General features: G+C 38.4%; 2 long non-coding RNA genes across 9 annotated transcripts in view; one reads left to right on the forward strand and one right to left on the reverse strand.

The window, feature by feature from the left end:
* LOC110826499 (uncharacterized) overlaps positions 1–13,032 on the reverse strand; it is a 55,433-nt gene extending 42,401 nt beyond the window's left edge. The window contains exon 1 of the long non-coding RNA XR_002542074.2: positions 12,795–13,032. This is a non-coding gene — a long non-coding RNA (uncharacterized LOC110826499). The remainder of the gene's footprint in view (positions 1–12,794) is intronic.
* Positions 1–23,227, forward strand: part of LOC110826498 (uncharacterized) — a 424,262-nt gene that overhangs the window by 320,184 nt on the left and 80,851 nt on the right. For 3 of the 8 annotated variants that reach the window (XR_015535742.1, XR_015535743.1, XR_002542073.2), the window contains one exon: positions 6,628–7,736. The exons of the other annotated variants lie outside the window; for them this stretch is intronic. This is a non-coding gene — a long non-coding RNA (uncharacterized LOC110826498). Of the gene's footprint in view, positions 1–6,627; positions 7,737–23,227 lie in introns of those variants that run through there. 8 annotated transcript variants of the gene reach the window in all.

Raw genomic sequence — 23,227 nt, forward strand, 5'->3', positions numbered from 1 at the left:
TTACTTCATGCGAATAAAACTTGCTGCATCTATATGTAATATTGTTTGTATTGCCTTTTCAGGCTACAGATTGGCTAATAGCTAGTGAAAAACAAGGGAAATAGATTTTCGATTCATGGACAGCTGACATTTGTTCTGATAATGAGAGAACAAAAATGAAGTTTCTTCTCTTGCGTGTTCGCCTTACGCTCGTAGTTGCTGCTTTATTCTTCAATATTTTTGTTTTTGCCTTGCGCACAGCATCTGGCGATATTTTCATTCGTTCTTTGCACAATGCCTACCAGAACTCGTCTGAGAAAGTTGTGTCTATCCTCCCGACTGTTCGCATATTTTTCTTAGAACGAGTTTCGATTAAGTTTTGATACCTGGTGGTCTACTCGACACTTGTGTGTGAATTTAATTTTATCCTGTATCGGTCTAGTAACTAATGAACTCCATGGAGGACAGCGCTCCTTGAGAAGTCGAGAGCCGTTCAGGTAATAAACATACCCCGTTCTTATAGAATCGAAAGGTGCATTACAGTAAAGATGACTGTCTTCTGGGAAATTACAACTATGATGGAGGCAGCAAGGACCTCCGAAACTTTGGTAAAATCTAACAGAATACGCCTCGTTATAATCCCGAAGACAACCATCTTGGTGTTAAGCACTGTTAGATGTCGAAGACTGGTCTGGTTGTGCACTCAACCATTTCGGCTCGTTGCAAACCATTATTTGAAGGCTAACAAGATTTTTTTTATATTCTGTCCAGTGTCAACTGATTACTATTTATAACATAAGAACATTAAATTGTTTATGAAACTCTCTTGAATGTGATAAATTTCAGGCAGATGTTTCTTCCATTCCATAATTCATTTTATATTTTGAATGTTGGTCCTTTTGAATAACATTTTATTTCTCTCTCTTCACGATTGGTTTCCATTTTGGCCCTGTAGAGGGTGTTAAAGAGAACATTAGTAAGCGCCAAGTTAAACACATTTGCTGCGCATTCTGTGTCTGCAAATGAGGCGAATTATGCTTAGATGCTTGAAAACAAAGAGCAAAAGGGTGTTTACTTTGTTGGCTCAGTTTTAAGAAATTTGGCGTCAGAATGAAAATAGTTATTTTTGTATTCTATCTGAAGTTGGTTGGACTCACCCGGGGTTTCTGTTCTACTACTATTTTAATTAACGTTGGTTCAGTAAGGGAAAAATGAACAGCGCGCGCTAAATTAGAAGGAATGTGCAAGAATGACCTATTGGCACTCACCATAACACAGTGCAGTAGGGTTACTAATCTGAAGAATAATAAAGTCGAGGTAAAGTTTTCGTCAGTCGTATTTCACAGTATGACGACGCGACAACTAAACGTACGTATTTTGCGTAAAGTGAAGGAACACAGGAATATCTTCTGCTAGTGTAATGGAACTGTGTTGCTCCTTTCGTGTTTTAATAGGCCGATGAAAGAATGGAAGTTAAGTCATTGCGGAAAGAAATGTTGTTAACTCTGCTTGTCCGTGTTTGCAGATTCTCTGTTGCACAACTGTGAAGTCAAACGACGAAAAGTTTATTGAAATCACCTAAAAACATTATGTCACTCATAATATATCACGAACCATGTCAGAGGAAATTTGACAAACGTCACTCAGCTAGAAAGATTAGATGCTAGCACAGGTCTACGTTCCGATATAATTCATATTTTGTATTTTTGCCCGCTTGGAAGAGATGAGAAGTGCCTAAAACAATTTTGATGGAAAACTTGAAGAAAATAAATCTCTTAGAAAACCTAGACGAAGTTAGGAAGATAATATTAAACGCTATCTTAAATAAAGAGTGTGTGAGGATTTGGAATGGGTTTAGCAGGCTCGTGATACGAACCAGTGGTGGAACTTTGTGTATTCGGTAATGGGCCTTTGGGGGTTCATGAAACGAAGTTTGGTATTTCTTTACAAGCTGGTCGACTAGTAGCTTCTGAAGAAGACCTCCGAGCCGTAGAGTTAGTTACTTAGGGGACAGCCATTTTGGAGGCCTTGATGTGGGCGAGAGAATAATACTAATACGAATTTAGTAGAAGTCAGAGTAAAGTCTGGTTCTTGCTTAATTTGATGCGTTTATTAGCGAGCTCACGTGAAAACTGACATAAATATGAAAACTTTACTATTTGAACATCTATTAGTTCGTCGAGGAAGGTCTTCCAGTCAGTAAGTTAAGTTTGCTAGTTAGATAGTTAGTCAATTAGTTACTTGCAATATAGGGTGAAAGTTGCATGAACACCAAAGAGTTAGATTTGGAAATAAATAAGCTGTACTGATACAGAATGTATTTATTTACTTGAGGCGTTAGGGCGTTATCAGCCAGTCAACAGCCAAGCATCAGCAAAAGGGGTGGGAAACATTGTGGCGGTGGGTGTCAGTACGAGGGGGGAGATGCTTCGTGTTGATGCAGGAATCACGAACCATCGATGTGGTTTGGAGTTAACTGTTGGCACTTGGGTGGTCATCGTCTCTGCAGGCAGAGGACACTTCGAACGACACCTCTTGTAAAGCTTTTTGATTATGCTACAGTATCTTGTGTAATTGTTTAAATTCAAGAATCTGTTTCTTGTGCGTGAAAATTCTCTTGTTGTAAACGTTCATCAGAGGGAAATGAGAGAAGATGTAACAACTTGCTTTCAAAACGAACCAAACCCAAACATTTTGCTTGCTTACCATACATGCTGAATACATTTACTATCGTGAGAAAAAGAAAAACTCTTGGCTGTGAGCTTTTTTCAAAATACAAAATACACGCTCTCACAACATCCATAGGGTTAGCATTGGATGGTCGTGTACAAATGTAATGTCTTCGTGATAATGCAAAAGAGTCCAAGAAAGAAAATGTTCTGCGACAATTTACAGTTCTGTCGGTATGCCCATCTTAACTTTCAGTGAAATTCTGTGGGTAGTTATCTCTTTTTTTTTCATTTTGTTTTACTTATCAAATTTCGTATATCTGTATGGTTTGTTATTATTATTATTATTGTTGTTATTATCGTCCTGAAAGTGCATAATAACAAAAACCTGTCGTCACAAGCAATCGAACACGCACTGCATCAACAAAAAAAAGACGGTAGTTGACTCTAAGCACAGTCCATAATCTCACATGTTGTTTCTTTTGTGTCCAATTTAACATGAATTTATCTCGTTTAATAGGCCTACTTCGTACTCCCAGAAGTCTTCTTCATTAACATTTTCTATCAATTTATGTTTCTTTTATGCATGCTAAGTGCCTAATGAATCACAACTTTCGTAATATGGCGGGCATAAAGCACTCAGTGGAAATTCTCATGTGTGTAATTTTCCTCGTTCCCAATTCGCAGTTGTTTTTTCTAGCATCGGTCTTTGAATGTATGTAAACGGTTTTACAAACGTTTGGGAAATCTGGAGTGTGGTAAGACAGTCAACAGTTTGGGACGCTGGCTGAAACAACACCCCCTCATTAAACATGCAAATAGCTATTAACAAGGCAGTGCACACGATCCTTGTTTCTCGTGTCTCCGTAAACCACTGCCAGCCTGACCCAGCTTTAATTATCTCCTTCATTTTGTTTATTGAGCAGAAGACTCTTGTCACTTCACACATTGCTTAAAAAAATACAGTACAAGCGAGTGGTACCCGACCCAATAGAAGTTGTTGTTCTTTTGTGTGCTTGTTTGCCACGTTTCTTCATGTGTCTCATATTCACTGCAGACGCCGTATGCATATGACCCACATTTTATGAATCAGTCTTAGGTCAGGGATGACACTAACTGAATGTTAGGTCTCATTAACATTTGAAGCCACTGGATAATTCCACAGTTCATCAAAACTTTTTTAAAATTTAATTTTGCTGTTACAAGGTGTTTCCTCCCCGAACTGTAAGAAGAAGCCTGTGGCTGGGCTGCCCATCGGAACATAAACATTAAAAACTCTTTTCGAGGTGTTTAATTACCAATTGTTTAGTCTGTGTCGCTTTCAAAACAGCCAGATATTTCAAACCAAGGAGATTATCATGTATAGAAACAGCAGATATCTCACTAAGTGAGCCTGACGGTACTGAAGCAACGAGGGTGACCGGCATCGTTTAAGTTCAATTCGGCATTCGATATACCTGTCTTAGGTTTTTATCGATGATCTTATAGCTGAGGAAATGTAGCTTCGGGTGAGATGTGACGATGATTGGAAGTAGATAGGGATTTAGGAGTGGACTGTTGTGGAATATACGAGGCTCGTCCACAAAGTAAGTTTCCCTGGGGCCGTTTACAGAAACAAAACACAATTTCATGGAAATATTTATTGCAACAGATACAGCAAGTGTCCAGCTATTTTTCAACATATTCGCCACCGGAATTGAGACATTTGTCATTCCGTGGGACCAACTTTTGAATACCTGTGTCGTAGAAGTCTGCCGCCTGGGATTGGAACCACTGTGTGACAACCATCTCCGCCTCTCTGTCATTCTCAAAACGCTGACGCTGACCGGACAGGAATTTCTTGTGGTGTAGGAAAAGATGGAAATCACTGGGAGCGAGGTCCGGGCTGTAGGGTGAATGATTAAACACCTCCCAGCTGAACTCCTGCAGGAGACTTGCTGTCCGTCGAGCCGTGTGCGGCCTAGCGTTATCACTGACCGCACTTCACAGTCGGCGGGAGCTGGAATAAGAACCTCCATCTTCAACAGCTGCAACGATGCTACTGTGAGAACGCGGGAAGTGCCGTTAGTGCATGCGCCATGCTACGTCATTGCTCTATCACGTACGCACAGTTGCTTCGCGCAATATAAGGTTTGCTAGCTGTGGGACGAGTGGGAAACTTACTTTGTGGACGCGCCTCGTACGAGGCCAGTGCCACTGTATTTGTATGCATAGACGGAAAGTAAGACCAACTTTATAAGATTTGAGGTTTTCACAGCGGTGAGTATGAGGATTTCTGTCTTCTGGGTTGTTGCGCTGAATCGCCCTGATGACGGAGGCAGTATGACCTCTGAAACGTTGGTGAACATCGACCAGACTACACAGCGCAACAACCCAGAAGACAGAACTCTTCATACTAAGAATCGCCCTGATGACGGAGGCAGTATGACCTCTGAAACGTTGGTAAACATCTACCATACTACACAGCGCAACAACCCAGAAGACAGAAACTTATATAACGGACATGCTTTCTGTTGACCTTTTCGAAATATTGTAAGTGGCTCAAAGGTAGAAGAGGCCCATAGTTGTTCTTAAACGGTGAAACTGTTGATTATGGTATTCTGTATAGTCTTGTGGGTACCTATGCCTGTTGTTTGTCACAGTCCAGAAGACCACAGTCGGTAGCGTATCGAGTTTCCTAGAAACCAGTCTCATAATTTTGTCAAGGAGGACATTGTATTGTCTCATGAAAACTATAAAACTTTTCGCTTTGCCACACGTGTATGTATAGGACTTGTTTCTTCGAGTATTCAGCAACTTATTGGAATGTTGGTGGTCCAGTATACATCTACACTATCTTCAGAGACTCACACAGTTTTGAAAGAAAGCTGTCGAGTATTATATTTTGACTTATTTATTTTGAATAGTATTTCCTTATTTACTAAAGCAGAGTTGTGTTGGCTTCAGCTTACAAGATTGTTTGAAGAACTGGGGAGAACCTACTATGATGTACACATTTCTGTTATGCTCATCTGCGCAGTCTTTGTTAAGACGTACTCTTTATTTTGTTTGAAGATAAAAACTGAATAGTTCTGTGTCAATACTTTACATTCATACATTTTACATTGTATTGTAGGGATAATAGTTTAGAGTGATATTACTTCTATTACAGAACATTTGTGTTTAAATGTGTGAACGAGCGAGAAAGGAGACGAAGAACATAACCAGTCAACAAATTTACTAATAAAACATCAAGGGATATGTGAACAAAACATTAAAGATATAATCTCTCATTGAAAAGTTATAAATAATCAGTCCGGCAAAATTTGTCTAAGGGTGGGTAAAATATCACCTTCCGCTAACCACGTGCATAATGATTATATTTCTATAATGGAACAGTTGTCAGAGCAGTGGAAAGAATCGACTTACACAGATTTATAAGAAGGCAATTAAACTGACAGAAATAATTATCGAGGAGTGTCACGGTTGTCAACTATACGTATACCAAGAATTATCTGACATTCTTATGTCGAGATAATTTCACACGTAAATGAGGTTATTGGGGATCATAAGTGTGAAAAAAGTCCCAAGAAAACAAGGAGGGATTGGAATTGAATGACAGCTTCTGGTCTGTGGCGATAATGTTAATTTATTTATTTATTATGCAAACATAAATATATACACAACACAGAAACTCAGTTGGATGTTAGTAAGGAACTTGGTCTGTAAGTAAACGCAGAGAGAATTAAGTACTACACGTACGTGTTTTGATGCAAGACTACGGGGCAAAATCAATGTAGGTAGCAAATAAATCCTTTGAAAATGTGGCAAAGTTAAAATATTTGGAAATTACATTAACAAATTAAAATTACATTCAGAAATAAATTAAGAACAGACTGGATTCCGGGAATGACTGCGAACATGCATTTCCGAACCTTACGTGTTTCAGTTTGCTATCTAAAAACGTAGATTAAAGTATACACAATTTTTGTTTTTCCAGCTGTTTGCCAGGGGTGTGCAACTTACCCTCTTACGTTAAGGGAAGAACGCAACTTGAGGGTGTTTGAGGACAAGATGCTGGGGGAAAAGTTTGGACCGCAGACGGAAGCTGGAAGAAGTTACACAATTAGGAGCTTCGTAATTTGTAGGCTATTCTTTAAGTACGCTTAGTTTTATCATGGTCAGATCGAGGAGAATGAAAAAAGCGGGACATGTAGTCAGAATTTTGAAGGTAAGTTGTCACTCGGAAAACATAGGATCTTAAGAAAGTAGGGTGTGAGGATTGCATTCATCTGGCTGAGGGTAGGGACCCATGGCGGGCTCCCGTGTGGTTTCGTAAAAGGTGATGGATGCCCTGGTTAACTGAGCAAATATCAGGTTCACAAGACGCACTCTGCTTCCTGGAGCTGTTAATATTCTGCACTTCAACATTTATCGATATGATAAACATTAAAAAATACATCGGGAGGTTACTACCGAGTTTATGTTGTTTGACGTCTATACTCCATTTAGCTTTGTAAAAGAACATCAGTGCCATTTACTTATGTAAAATGGCAAAGAATTCGTCTGGGAAATATTTGTATTCGAGTGAAATCAGTCTATCTCTACATTTTGTTTTTATTACGCCAGAATAAGATGTCAGTGGACTTGGCAAGGTTCATATGTTGGTAATTCCGATATTTAAACATGTGATTCTAATTTCCATTAGAGGAAGTAGCAACGTGCATTTCAGAACATCTCCCCTTTTAATTAGCTCTGCGATAGCATAAATAGATGCCAATCTAACAATCAATCTTCCTATTACAACGCCCGTTGTCAGTGTCAATGTATTCGGGGTGAAGAAAACGAAAATTAAGAAACATCGTACGAAGATACCTCCTGAGCAATGCAAATGCAGAACAAACTGCCTCTCGGCTCCTTCAGGGGTCGGAATTACAGTGGGATAGCTCGTCCAGCATCTGGGCTTGCCTGAAAATAATATGTGGCATCCTGTCCCACACTGATCAATGTATTCCTGTGTCTTGTCCCTTGTGTTGAATGTGTTGATGTTTATTCTGCTTTTGCATGCAGGCACTGTGTGGAAGTTAGCTGAATTCCCGATGTTTCAGAGGTCATACTGCCTATGTTCATTAATTAAGCAAAGACAGGTAATGATTTTAACGTTTGTTGTACATCATTACTTAATTTTAATTTTTATACGTTGCTTTGTGGAAACAGTGCACTGAAACAAAAGACTATTTACTCATCCATGACCTACTACGTGCATGTAATTCTAAACAACGGAGCAAAACATGTGTTTACGTGTTAACGCTTCGCAGATTACGTAGCTAATTAAGTAAAGATAAGTAATGGTTTGTTTTGTATGTGATGCTTTGTTACACTTTTAAATAGAAATGTTTTTAAGCAGTGCTGTAGGTTTTCCGTCATTCTTGAAGGGCAGTTTTTTAGTTTTAGGTTTATTCAGAATATTTTAGAAATAACAATGATCCTACATGCACCTGTGGAAGCATGACCACTTCTGACAACTTGTGTGTTTGTTTACCAACATATTTCAGTTTCATGCGTCATACAGCGTCAAAGTAGGGGATGATTATGAATAATGTGGGCAGAAACGATGGCTGTATACAATTTTGAGGTGCCATACAAATATTTCTGTAGACAGATATTACGAAAAATCCCTACGAGTAATCTGCCTTAGGGCCGAGAATCAAGGCCATGACCTCCCGAATAAGATACAGAAGTGATAATCGCCTTACCATGACGCCAGTGTCATTAAATACACTTGTTCCTTTTCCATAATTTACATAATTTCAGAAAAAATAATGAACATTATTCCACGCTCATTTCTCGTAAGAAACTGCAATGTGATGTTCTCACATAGAAGCAGAGACGTACCGTAGTTAGTGTAATTAAAGATTCGTATTTCCTGCGCATTTTAATAGCTCGTCATGAAGTGCATTGTGTTAGCTATTTCAGAACCTGTCCGCACGAGGGCTTTAATTTACATCCTAATTACATGCCAGGAGAGGTATAGATCACGTGTCTGCTCAGGAGATAACTTCCAAGTACAATGAACGTTGACGCAGGGAAACTTGAGTATATTTATTTTATTTTTATGGTTTATTTAACGACGCTGTCAGTAACTCTTATTGATGAATAATGAAGGGATGTGGAAGAAAGAGCTCGTGGCCTGGTCTGTACCTGGAGGGACTAAGGAAACACATGCGATATTTTAGCAATGGTGAATTCCTAATAGGAAGCAGGAGTGACCACTTACCCGCGACGTTCGATAAACCTGAGTAACGTTTCTTCCATGTGAAAATTCTGAGACGATACCACACCAAAGTTTCTTTCCGCAACTTACTCTTATAGATAAGCCATCTTTGATTTGTCTTTAAGGCGTTTTTAACCTTTCGGATGCCCTCAGAATTAGTATTCATTATCGAAATCGATCAGCTGTGAAGAAATGTCGGAAACATCAATTTAAGGAATGTGAAACCAGTCCCTAAGAAGCTAATTCACTCGGTTTGTCACGAAATTCCTTGTCTTTTATGGAACCTGAAAATTCATTATCATGTTCATAACAGCCCGCTACTACGCCCTATCCATATTGAGATGAATCAAACCACGCCCTCATATAGGTCCGTTATTTCTTTAACATCCATTGTAAAAAATCCTTCCGTCTATGCGTAGATGTTTCAAACGGTCTCATAACTTCACATTTCCCGACTACAATTTTGTATGCGATTTTCTAGCTTCCGGAGATGCTACATGCTCCGCCAATTTTACTTTTCTTGTGTGGATCTGTGTAGTAATATTTGGCGAGTACAAAGTATGAAGATTCTTTGTGAAAAATTTCTCCCGCTCCCGTCAATTAGATGAATTTTTTTTCCTGGGCACCTCGTGCCCTCTGCCCTTAGCCTAAGTGACCTGAGCTTTTGTGCCGTATTGTCTTCAGGATATATACGTAGGTTTTGCAGGTACTGCTGCCTCCATTACCAGGATGAATGAGAGCGTTGGGAACTAATGAGTTATAAAAAGGTTAGGTCGAGGATCTGGCCAGATACTTTGGCCAGTCAGAGCCATGGGAGGGGGAAGGGAAGAAGATGGAGACAGTATGTTCCTCCGAAACTCTAGTTCTTAACCAGAAGACTATTTGGCGTAGTAATCAAGAAATCCGTTGTCTTCATTCACGTCGTAGTAAAAACTTCAAATCCTCTCCCAGTGTGGGGGCGAAGTTTTGCATGTATTGTAACACCCGCGAAACGGGTAACATTACTGTTTTGTACAGCTTACATTAATCTTTAGGATCTTACGTATGAGACGAAGGATTCTGAGCTGAATTCTATGAAGAATTTCACAAATTTAAGCTGCTCTTAACTGATTATGTAATCTGTCCCATTTACAGATGCGTTACAAATAACTGCCACATTATCGCCGAGCTGTTTTGCCTCTGAGGATGAGGAGACTCAGAGATGAAGCGATTATTTATTTTTCTCGCTCTCGTCACCTACTCAAATTGTTTCCCCACTGAAAGCTTCCGTAGCAGGCGGTTTCAGTCTGTTATTGCCGTACAGTGTTGATGTTTCTGATTTGTTTGACTTCTGATGCTGTTAATGATGGGAGTTTAGGTGATAAAGGCCAACGTGCTGCAAAACTGTCGATGACAGGACCATTATAAATCTTCGTCAGAAATGCGTGTGTTGCGTGGTATCTTTATTTTTTATAACAGCTCTTTCCCACTGTTCTCTACAAGAGGTTGGATGCGAGTCCTGTTGCCTCACATACTTCAACCCCACCTTAACGCTGTACCCACTGTTCGAAGGAGGCTCTGCGGACCGAGTCATGGCAATACAATCATTGCAACTGTCGAAGAGGAATGCCACCACAACATACATTAAAGTAGTTGAATGTTGTTTATCGCAAAGAAATAGTGTGATTGGATTCATGTGGCTCTGAAAAAAGGTCCAGAGGTGGAGTGTGAATACTTTATTATTATATTATTATTTAGTGTTCTGTCTGACGACAGGTCCATATGAACAGGATCCTTCCCTCCTTTCCTCGGACTGGGACCTGTTCATATACGTTCTTGGCAGATGATCCAGAAGTGGTTTGCCATTGCCTTCTTCTGTGTGTGAATGGAGTAATTGTTGGGATGCCACGGAGGAAACCTCCGTGTTGCCTAGACCACGGCCTTGCCCAACACAAGTTATAAATTCGGGCACCGCCGGGAATCGAACCCGAGACCCCCAGGATTACTGGTCCTTTGAATCACATAAACTCTGGGAATTTAATTACTGTTTGAGTAACTGTAAAATTCTGAAGAAAACCCCTGCGCTGCGTGCGTTGTGTGTGTACGGTTAAGGTATTTTAAAGTCTTTGCCAACTTTAAGGGAAGAACAAAAATTGAGGCTGTTTGAGAGCAGGTTGTTGAGAGAAATGCTTGAATCTGAGGGGAATTATACTGGGCGCAAAATATCTGAAAGCCTGAGCTACCTCACATGAGAAGGGTGTGGCGCAACACGCCTCTGTGCTTTCTATTTTCTGTGTACCTCGTCTGGCTGGCCGCTCGAAGCTCGGAAATAAATTTCGGCAAGTGTAAGTAAACTGCAGAACGACGAGCTTCATGGTTGTCACACGTCATCAAATAATATTTCTGTTTGGGATGATGAAATGAAGGAGGGGGTAAATGGAAAGGCCACTGAAAAGTTGAAAAATTCTTTTCGAATAGCCTGAAGGGAGGAGATGACTTGGATAAGAGGATAATATTAAAATGTATCTGAATTCAATAAAATGAAAGGGTGGATTCTGGATTACTCCCACTCAGGATAGGGTCTTGTGGCTGGCTGTTACGAACGCGGTAACAAACTTACACGTTCCATAGAAGCGCCCCATTTCTTGGCCACATTATCTACTCTCAGCTTCTTAAAAAGGACTCTTCTGACTGATATTAACTACCTCATGAAACATTTCCTTCAGTTACCTGTGCCCGTGGACAGTAAACCTTATAATAGGAAATTACGTTGCATTCTTTTCACCGTCAGTTTTGTTGAAGAAATATATGATTTTCAAAACGGTTCATTAATCTACTGTGAAGGTGTCACAGTTTTGTGTGTATATCTTATTGTCCAGTAATAAAACACTCTTTCATTTATCTATCACGTGCACGAGGCTTTCCAATTTGTTTTCAAGATCAGTGCTTGTTTTTATTTAATAATTTATTTTCACAATATGGGTCACTTGCATGGATATCCATTTTGAACACTTTGTCCAACTGCTTCCATTAAGAAAATAAATACAGCAAAGAAGCAATTATACATTTAAAATTGTTGAGAAGAGAGTTTGCTTTAATGATGATGAAAGCAATATACGCTTATGTAAACCAGTGCTATAATTTGCCCTCCACGGTCTTTGTTAATTATCCCGTGATGATCTGATCAACTTATTTATGCCGAGATTAATGAACACATGACTTTATACTTGAAGCCATACACCGATCCCAAAGAAATGGAAAGATGACTGGCTTTGAATGGGTTCATACAGATTAAAAAAAAAAACAGGGAAACCATAGTTTATTTACAGGCGCCATCGTGGTAGCCGCACTCAGAAACTGAGAAACATAAAGAAAACCTTCAGCCAGAACACCCGACAGCCAATTCAACCGAGTACATCCTGGATAGTATAATTCGAATTTCATCTCGAAGTTACCTATGTGCGTTCTTGAGATGAGCCATATAGGCTACAGAGATAGTCTTATCGTTACTTAATAATAATTTAATTCGTATTTTCTTCTCTTTCCTTCTGTTTAACTTTCATTTATCGCTTTCGTATCTTAATTTTATTCCCTATTTTTCTCTTATTCCTTTACCGTCAACATTTTTATCACCGATAGGCCAAGATGAAATATTTCTGAAAGTTGCCTAATGACAGCATCATTTGTAAAATAGAACATTTTACCATCTACGTCGTTAGTTAGAGGGTTAAGGGCTCTGTGGAAAATCCACTGTTACATCAATGTAAATATCAAACACGGTTTTATGCAACGCATGTATATAAAAACTATCATTAAAAACATAAGCGTCATGATTTTACAGAAGTCTAGCATAATTTATGAAGATAAAATATGGGTGTTAAATCAGCTTCTAAAACATCGTAGTTATTACAGACCTTCTAGGATGTAATCGAGTTCTGGTCTTCCTCACTCAGGACGAACACGGTCCATCCGTCCATCCATCTTTGTGCTGTGATAATAATTACTTGAGAAGCTCAACTTCTGTGTGTGATGACCTCCTCTCTTCGTTTCTTTCTTTCGTTCGTCGTTCAAAATCTTGGAACTGACAGATATTTATTTACTCAGTCGAACTCAAGAGCGCAGTAGCTCTCGTTCTGCCGCCTGTCCATTCTCTTCACTCCCCGTCTCTGTCTCTCTTTTCATACTTGCCTTCTCTGTTTTGTGTGTATTTGTTTCTTTATTTTTCTTTCTCGTTGTTTTCCTCCTTAATGACTTTGGGCATTTGATGGGACTTGGAGATTAACATAACCCTTAAGTGCATGAAGGCTCCAAGTTCAGTGTAAATTATGAAGGCCGTCTCATTAACGCAATTTGTGCTGAATCGACAGCTAAATTTTACTTCGCGTGTTTACTCTAGGTAGAACCCGTTGCTTTGATACTTGTAGGTGGAACTTTCAAGTTCAGAATTGTTTTTGCAACAGTCCAATTTAATGGGTAGCGGTATATTATGCTAATATAATGGTGTGATTTTGCCTGGCACTGAATTCCAATAATTTGTTTGGGACATTGAACTGCATTTTAACCGTTATCCAAAAAAACTGGTTATTATGGCATCAGGAATACATGAATTGTAATTGTTATTCATTCTTAAATTTACACAAGGAAATTTGAAGGGTTTTAAATAATGTTAACAAAATGATCACGCTTTTAGGACGCCTTGGTTGTCTACATACATCTCCGAAACTGTAAGCGGAATTCTATCAAATTTAGTCTGGGAGTCTGCACAGAACGTTGTGAGGCAAATGTTGTTTCCGTGCATAGGCCTATAGGCCACTTATAGTCGCTACTTTTATGAGCCCAAATTGAACTTAACAAAATTTATCAAGAACGACTTTTTGTACCAACAATTAGTTAGTAAATGGCCAAGAGGCTGTCATAGTCGAGAAGCGCTGTATTTTTTGACCAAAGAACTTAATTTTTGAATATTGTTTTGACAAACTTCGGGCTGCAAAGGGTTCACGTACAGAGATAAAAGAAAAAATACTGCTACAAGCTATTCATAAGCACTTAAAAGTCAAAATTCCCCAAGTATCTCACATGTACCTTCCAAGTACAGTTGAACCGGCAACGAAGCCAAAAATCCTCCAATTGTATTCTGAATTGGTTTTAGAACCCGTCTAGTGTTGTCATTTTAACAATGTTAACAGTTGTCTTGTCGCATGTCAGGTAAATATAAACTATCAGAATTATTCGTCGACTACCAGTAAGTCGGAGCTATGATGACGATTGATGATGAAGTTTGTGATAATTATAAAAATACTAATAAACAGAGTCTAAATAGAGTAAGAAGCCTTTAAAAGAGGTGGCCAAGACCCACACTGGGTTGTAGAGCCACAGATGATAATGATGAACACACAATGTATTGCTTAAAAGAGCATGTTTACAGTTTTGCTTCTGAAGAAACTGATAAACTTTCATATATGTCAGTAATAATAGTTCTCTATTATGAGATACGTTGGCACATTGTTTAGTATATGCCACTTGATAATCATTAAAATTGTCGGCTGTCAGTAAGAACAAGCAAAGAATTAAACGTAGGACATGAATTTATTTTATAATTGCCATTATGAAGGGCGTGTACGTAACTGTAATGTTGCTCATTTTGAGTGGGTGTAAAACGTGGTCGTTCAGTTGAGAGAACAAAGATTGAAGATATTTAAAATATTTAGTAAAATTAATATTGTTAAATTGATGTTATCTGATGGGGGAACTGGCATAAAACTGGGTTCATTGTTTTTATTTTAATCTGTTGTTGTGAGAATGACGTAGAAAGTTTAGAACGGATAGAACACACGCTATGGTTTAGAGAAACAAATTCCTACATTCTGGTTGGAGACTTGTAAGAGGAACGCGAATGGGATTGTAATATTAAGTTACATTTTATGCAAATTGGCTTTAAGGATGACTACTGAATGGAAATGACTCAGAGAGATGCAATGGCGAGATAAGGTTTTTACGGTGATGATCTTTCGGTTACATGGGATCTGGGAATTTCTTACGTGCTGAATAACTGCTATCTTGTTCTGATACACTCTGCGGTATGGACTTTGTTGGTACGTTGGTTTGTTCTTTAGTTCGTTCGTTTGTTACTTACCGTTTTCATTCAGTCAGTGAATTTGGACCTTTGTTGTTTTGTGTGCATCTATTCGTAGCGACATTCTGTGTCAATGGAAACATTCTTTCTTATGTTAGAATAACTGTGGTTATGCTGGTTAAAGGTCATCAGTTCATTAGCTGGTCAGTTGGATAATAAATCAGTTATCGATATTGGTATTCTGGGCCCAAACGATGGAGGCAGTATGTTCCTCAAAAACGTCGGCATCTACCTACAAGTCTGCACGGCATTTCAAACCAGAAGACCAACTTTGACATTTGACCACCCCGATAACTAAAGATCTCATAATCAGTTAGCTGGTAGGTTTATGATTTTTTAGCTTATTTTTCGAAGATTCTTATGTTGGTCGGTTACTTTATCAGAGAGTTGGTTAGTTAATTGGTCAACGCGACAGTGAGTTAATTCGTTTGCTAGTTATTCAGTGAGTGAGTGAGTTATAGGATTTGAGACTTCCGCGGCGAGTACAATCAATAAAATCTTCTCGGGCAATCAGCCGCGTTAAGTGGTTACCGCAGTAAACCGACGTTTCGTAACCAACTCTGTGCCCATCAACAGGGTTCTGATGTGACTGGATACCTCGGAAGTCGCACCCAGTCGCATCAGAACCCTAATGATGGGGACAGAGTTGGTTCCCGAAACGTCGGTTTGCTACGGTAACCAGTTAACGCGGCTGATTGCCCGAGAAGATTTTATTGAGTGAGTTGGTTAGAAAATCAGGACCTCATCAGCATTTCAAATTGTTCTCAGAGTAAATAATACAATTTGTTGGGCTTGTATAAATATTGAATAAATTCATTCGTGTTGAGAGAACAAGTACTAAGAAATGAGGTAAGAGGGAACTGTTGATATCCGCGTTTGAAGTCCAGTCGATGATGTCACTTGTATGATTGAGTCAGTGCTGTGGATACGCCCAGAGTAGCTTTGTTTACAGCAAATAGTGTATGGATTTACCTTGCCTCGAATGCAGCTGGTCACAAGAATATTTCTTGTCAGTGACAGCTATAAGCTTCGTTTGACGAACTGGCCGGGTGATAAAGCTGTTTCATGAAAGCAGGTTAGCTGCTGATGTAATTCTACTCTGTAAGAAAATGTCTTGAAAAAATGAACCGAAAGTTTTAAACCGCTGGACACCATCTGGAAATCTTGAAGTATACAAAATAGCGATGGACATTTAAAAAGAGATGGAATTAATATATTTGAAGGACATAGAAAACGAGAACGAACAGTTTATGATGATGGGAAAACCCCAAGAAAATAAGTGGAGATAAACAGTAAAGGTCACTAGGAGGTTAGAAGAATGAAAAAATAAATTATGAGTTGGTTGTTGGTGGTATTGAAATGTATACCTCATAAATGTGAGAGAGACAAATTAGAGAAATGAATATGTAGGCGGATGGATTGTATACCGAAATAACATAGCTCTAATGTGAGTAATAAAAGGGATGTATGGACAGACTAGGAGACTGGAAGGAATTATGGAAATCGATCTTAGATGTAACAGCAAGAGGAAACTGTGAAATAATGGCAGGGACAAAAATATTCCTGTTTCAGTTTAATTACAGGAAATAAATACATGAAACAGTATTTCGTATAAAGCAAATTGAAAACATGTTACATTTAAATAAAACGTTCTTTGGATATTTTACTAGACGATGGAAAATATCCAAAGAACGTTTTATTTAAATAACTCACCATCGTCACGAACTTTTAGATTTGATTATGTTACATTTAATAACTTAGTCATTCATAGTCGAAGCAAGTATCGGTCTGAGCTGATCGATGCATGTTCTGATAACGTGCTGTGTTATCGGACCAGTCAACAGTTCAAAGACGGTGGGAGACGATTTTAGCTGCAATAACTGCAGAAGAGCGGCCATCCATCCACACATTCCCACTCCCTACATTCATGTTTCCCTTCAGTCCCAGCTCAGTTCTCGCGACGTTATCATCTCCTGGAATTTTTCAGTTGAATTTGTAGCCTGTAAATTATTACAAATTTCTTTCTCCCAAACGTGTCATATATCCAGTCCGTCCTTAGGTAAAGAAGTGTCTAACACAGACAGGTGGTAAGTACAAATTTTGAGCTTCTCGTCATGTAATGTTTACTAGTTTTTCTTCTTCCTTAGGATCAAATATTTTTCTTTGCGCTTTTAAAACACACTTAGTGTCCTGTAAATCACATACCGAGTTTCGTATCCAGAGCCAATGCCTGAAACTTTTCCGAATACGAAGCAGATACGCGAGAAACTGGGTTAACTTTTTAATTGACAGAGCATTGTTTCCCAAAGTGTGGTACTTACGTAAGCGAAAGGATTTCAAGGGCACGTGGCAGAAAAGGAATTATTAAAAATTGTTCCAGAGTTATTTTCGCTGTCAGAAGAACTCTAGAATTTGAACAAATTCGTTGATACTGTTAATAAAGTTTGTAAATTTCTGTACATTTTCAAGCTTACCTTCTTTTTGTGATTCGACCACTCGCGAGATAGCAGATTTTGATGTAACTGAGAGGAGTGCGCTTGAAAGGCAGGGATTCCAAAAGGGCACGAAAATATTTAAAATTTGGAAAACACCGACTTTGAGAATCAGTGAAATTGCGGCCAAAGGAAAATTATCAAACAATGCTCTAAGAAAGAGAATTACTGACAAACCAATGAAACATTATTTGCTCGTATGAGAGGTTCGTCTTGATCGAGAGATGTTTGTTTACAAAATTGCAGGCATTTATTAGTCGTGGCTTGATTGACTCTTGACGTAAAAGGAAGCAATAACTATGATATGTCGTGAGAGCGACTAGGTGCAGGCAGAAAGGAAACTTCAGTTGTGTCCAATAGGTTCTGTTCAAGATCTAGCAGCAGGCAGACTGGAGCAAGGGTTGAGAATTTGTTCTTGTTTTTTTCATTATCATCGGTATACTGTTTAACATTTCTAGTCCTGAGAGCATGATCAAATACCACATAAATGAGTCACTTGCTACTAAAGGAGCAGGTTTGTATAGGCAACTAATTCTACTAATTTCGAAATATATAATACATTTTAATATGTATTATGAGTTACTTACAGGAAATTATATAAAATAAACGCACGATATATTTATTCGCATGTTTTATGTAAAAAAAACTGCTCATCTGACTGAACAGGTTTGGACTGTGGGGGAACAAGAATAAATTTGTTCATACCAATCCACTTAGCATGAGACTTAGATCGAATTCTATCAGTATTCTCAAAAGCAGTTCACATGCAAAAAACTGGCTCGTAATACAAAGTAAAGATTTTATTATGCTCAACAAATCTTATTTAAACCATTTTACGGTGTCGTGGATATTAAAGAAAAGTAGGTATTTTTTGTAGTCTGATTATATTTGCAGCAGCGGTTTTCTGCAAGAATTCTCTTTTATCTGGAATAAATTAAGACCCAAGGCCAATAACGTAGACGTATGAAAAACTACTAAGAACGTAATTGGAAAATATTATGTACTTCATCGGAGAATATCTTTTTATTCTCGTCGAGTTAAACATCATACAACACTGGGTTTTTCACTGTCTTTATCAACTTTATGTGAGAAGTCGTTACGTTAAAGAAATAAATACTCGACTGTATAAATCAACGAATACAACGTATTTCTAAACAAACTCTCAGCACGTAAAAAATATATTTATAATACGTATTCCTCTAATAAAATAAGAATGGCACTTTCAAGTTGGGCGTTGCGTGTATAACGGAGTGCTACCACTAATAGTTACAGACCGCAACAGGATGCTGTCTTGAAGTCTGTAATGAAAGATGCTTCGATTCATTTTCTGCCGGCAACATTTCGCTAATCTGTCTGTCCTTTGTGTGCTGTTAATTACATATTAATGAGATTTTACCGAGAAAGTTGTTTTAAGCGTCAACGCTTCTGACTTTTATTTGGGAGGTTACAGGTTAAACTACTGCCTAAGTACCAAATATCCCGACTCTGAAAACGAATTGGGAGATTATTACCTTCAAGTATTATGGTGCGGTTTCTTCCCAAGCTTTTAAACTTTGCCGAACGTATTTATTTGATATCATTCCAAGCTAAATATACTCTGCAGTTGATATAACGTCGTTTAATAACTTTGCATCGAAGGTATGCACGGTCTTTGACTCCTCATGGCGGAATCGTGTGTTCGAAACTCGCAAGGAGCTTGGAGATTGGTCCACGTACTTCGTGTTACTCCGCTAAGTCAGAGACCAGGCGATGGGTCGATGGATCTATGCAGCAGTATCGATTGTCCAATAAATGAAGTGGTATTAAACAACTATGTGCATTAGAAGAGGCTATACAAAAGATAATTAATTTAATAGAATTTAAATTTCGCTATTCGGTTCTGGGCCACATCTTATAAGGTAGAATGAAAACGTCATGGAACTGGACGCGTTCGTGTTAAAGTAATATAAGAAATATGAATTCTGGAACGAATCCCAAAGATATCGATGCGGAAGAACTGAATGAAAGAAAGAATAGGTGACCGAACAAATGAATGAAACAAGAAATAAATTGAAGTTCAGGTACGGAGGAATACCAAGAGAAAAATCAAAATGAGATTAAGGGGGCAATATAAACAAAGAAAGAAAGAAATAACGTATAGTCCTGTAATAAAACTACAGACCCCCGGCTTGAGAGAAGAATAGTGAAGCTAACTTAGTCCTTTTTGTAAGTAAATAATACAAAAAGTCGTAGTCCCAGTAAAGAATAGGTTAAGCGGAAGTGACGTGTCCGTCTAATTGACACGTTGATGACGCAAAAGTCTAACCTCCTACCGTGCATCAACTTTCCATCTGCCTTTTAAAATTTCAACCTTCTAAAATTGCTTTTTTCCTCCGGCTTCTCACTCGCTCTCTTTCTTCTCCTGTTTGTTTTTATTATTTTTTAAAAAAGCAATAAAACTATTCAAAAATAAAAATAAAGTCGTTCCCTGCAAAACGAACGAATGACGAACATTTTGTACGTAATGAAGCCGAACCTGTCTGTCATTCGCATTGTTGGCTGTGATCATGTGTTAGCGGAACTTGCCTGCAACAATGGAGCATATATCCGTTCATCTACTCTCGCTGTATACGTTTGTAGTATCAAATTACATGTTCAGCGCGTTTCATCCATTCTAAGCAGCTTGGAACTCAGTCTTAAAACCACGTTTGGTTAATATCCATTGAATCACTAACTGAGCTGATACTTGAAGGATCTTAAAGTAGAACATCATTGAACCAGGAAGAAAGAAGTTACATGGGAGTAGACCCCGTGACATTTTACAGACGCAATTTCTTACGCTCAAAAAATTTAAAAAAATGTCCTTATCTAGTAACGCCATGTTTTATGCATATGGCAGCCTCGCGTTTGGCTCAGTTGCAGCGAAGTTCACTTCCTTGGAAGGATAAGCTAACCTGATTATTTTCAGGAGTGGCCGTCGAATGCAACTTAAGATGAAAATGTTTGTATCAATAAGAGATCGTTAGTCCTCAAAGTGGCTAGTTTCTTTTTAAAGTTTGACGCTTACTAAACTTTTTTTTCCACGGTACCATTCTGACTTGAAAATAACACCGACGTAAGCTCAGATTAAAACTGCTATACCATAAACAGTAACGATCTGCACACACAAGCAATGAGGACGGAATCAATTAAATTTTAATGAGTACTTCTCTTTCGTACGCGGTATAATTAAGTAAAGTGAATCAAGTCTTTCTTTTCCTGACTAGAAAGTTTCCTTTGCATTAAGTAGGAGGAATGCTGGGAATGTGGTTACTCATAACAGGTGTGACACCAAGCCAGCCAATATTTTTTGTAAATGTGTTGAATAAACCAAATTTCACTTTGCCATGTTATTACAAAGAATATAAATCGGAAATCTTTTTTTACTCGCGAAATTAAGGAAAATTGATCGAATCATTGCTTCATTACAGAATTTTATCAAGGTTATCATACCAGACAGGCGTACCAACAAAATAGTTGATTTACAGAAGATTAAATTCTTACGCCTATTTGATTTGACAAATGATCACTGTTAGTGTTCATACACCCAATGTAACTGCATCCCTGTGTAGAGCAAAACCACCATTTGGTGCGACATACGACGTCACACTATTTTATGATGGAACACTAAGTATTTCAGATTATTCAGATATGTTTGACATGATACCACAATATCGATTGATTCTTGGGTTATTGAACGACACCGTTTCAGGTGGATTGCTTCTGTTGAGATGAGAAGGTGTAAACATATTAGGAACAAGGGCACGTTGCATTTGTCTGGATAGGCTGCATATGTCGTTATGCGTTTCCAAAAAATAATTTTAATACATTTTTGGTGACAGAGCCTCGCCCCATATTATTTTACGACGAATGGATTGATGATAATCGTTGATAAATTAAATATACATATTTATTGATTTATGAATTGACAGACCTAAAAACACGGTGCCTTTCTTATAGCTCGGAGACATGTTATCAACAGATATGTGTGAGGTAAGCGAACAGCAAACGGAATTTGAATTACGAAAGAACATTTGGGGGAAGCAGACGTGCTTTGTGGAATGATTTTGAAACGGATCTTGGAAAAACGAGATCAGTTCATCTTTCTCATATTGGCATCCTGTGACATGTCCTTGTGAACACAGTGCCAAAACTTCGCGTTGCATACAAGCATAGCATTTCTTAACTGTGTAATTTGGACTTTGAAAGAAGATTTTGTAGCATTGCGTTAGTTGTGCCAGTGTTGCAGACATTAGAGTCATGTGTTTGCTAGAGAACGAATATTGTATGTGAGATGCCAGGCCAAGATGATGAGGAGAAAGATTTTAAAATAACTCAAAAGTTTGTACCATATTGCAGAGCACAGTTCCAGCTGCGCAGTCACAATGTGCCATGTGAATAAATAAAAAACCTTTATCTTTCATTGTGTTCTCCAGGGGGGTTAAGAAACTTAAATAATCAATGAAGGAACAATATCTCTCTGCCTTGGAATTTTGGGAGGGTATCTCGTTACAAATTATCAACAGACATACTAGTTTATTCTTCGTCTCAGAAACGAAAACAAAGTAAATGTTGAAATTTATTCCTGCGTCTATATGACACGTCATAAAAGCTGATAAAGTCTGTGAATGCTGGATCCACGCTTTGCAGTTGCGTTCGCAACCCTGCAGAAGGTTTATTAAGAAACGCTTCTTTGTCTGTGCGCGCGTACGTATGAAACGACTCGAGGAAAGTTAAATGGACTTTGATAAAATGTTTAGCCATTTACATTTTAACTGGACGAACATCAGTCTGTCTTTAGCTGATTTCTTTGTGTCGAGAAATCTGTTCGTCGGTAAAGCTGCACGTGATTTTACCGTTCGTATCCTTTAAGCCTATTGTTGTAACGAAAAAAACTTTGAATTTTCTCACCTTTCATCTTAATTATTAGATTGTCATTTGGATTTTGAAACCTTAAATTTGCTCTGCTTTATCCAACGATCAAAATTCTACTGCTGTACGACTTTACTGAAAAGTTCAAAAATATAAATGTCTCTAAATTTCCTCAGAACTCATCTGAGGGTAAAATGGTACCTTTGAAATTGCTGTCAGGGCGTAGGTATTATGGCACAGGGGTAGAAGGTCATTAATCCCAGTTAACTATGACGTCATTGACGACGTTGTCAAAGGTCAGATTCTTGCTAACGCGCCAGAATAGTTACGCTGTACCTACATTTCCTGACTTGTTAACTCAACACTAGATGTATCTGAATGGCCATTTCGTTGCGTTGTCACGAGTATAAATAAGTAAAGATGTACTGTGTTTTTAGACCTGTCACAGTTTTGCCTGGACGGTCAGTTCCGTTCTTGACATATCGGTTGACGATTAAAATTGTAACATTTCAGGATCAGTAATATTTTTAATGTTTAATATCCGTAATAAGTAGCAGTTACTGAATCTATCCTTCTTGGAAAAAGTGTCTGCATATTGTAGGAGTGGAAGGTCATTCACAGTGTCCACTCACGCACAGTGGCCTTATCCCGAGTCAGTCCACTCCATTCCACCCACTCGTTTTCTATTTCTCTATGATCTGCTTTATTATTAGCCTTCCAGCTCCAAACTGGTATCTGCTTTTCAGGTTTTTTGCCGAAAATATTCTAAGCATTTGTCTCTTTCCCTATGCACGCTACAAATTCCGCCCTTTCCATCTTTTTTTTTGTATTT

Source organism: Zootermopsis nevadensis, unplaced genomic scaffold (assembly GCF_977971745.1).
Source record: "Zootermopsis nevadensis isolate Lab colony 2312 unplaced genomic scaffold, Znev_1.0 Znev_ptg000018l, whole genome shotgun sequence".
Lineage (NCBI taxonomy): Eukaryota > Metazoa > Arthropoda > Insecta > Blattodea > Termopsidae > Zootermopsis > Zootermopsis nevadensis.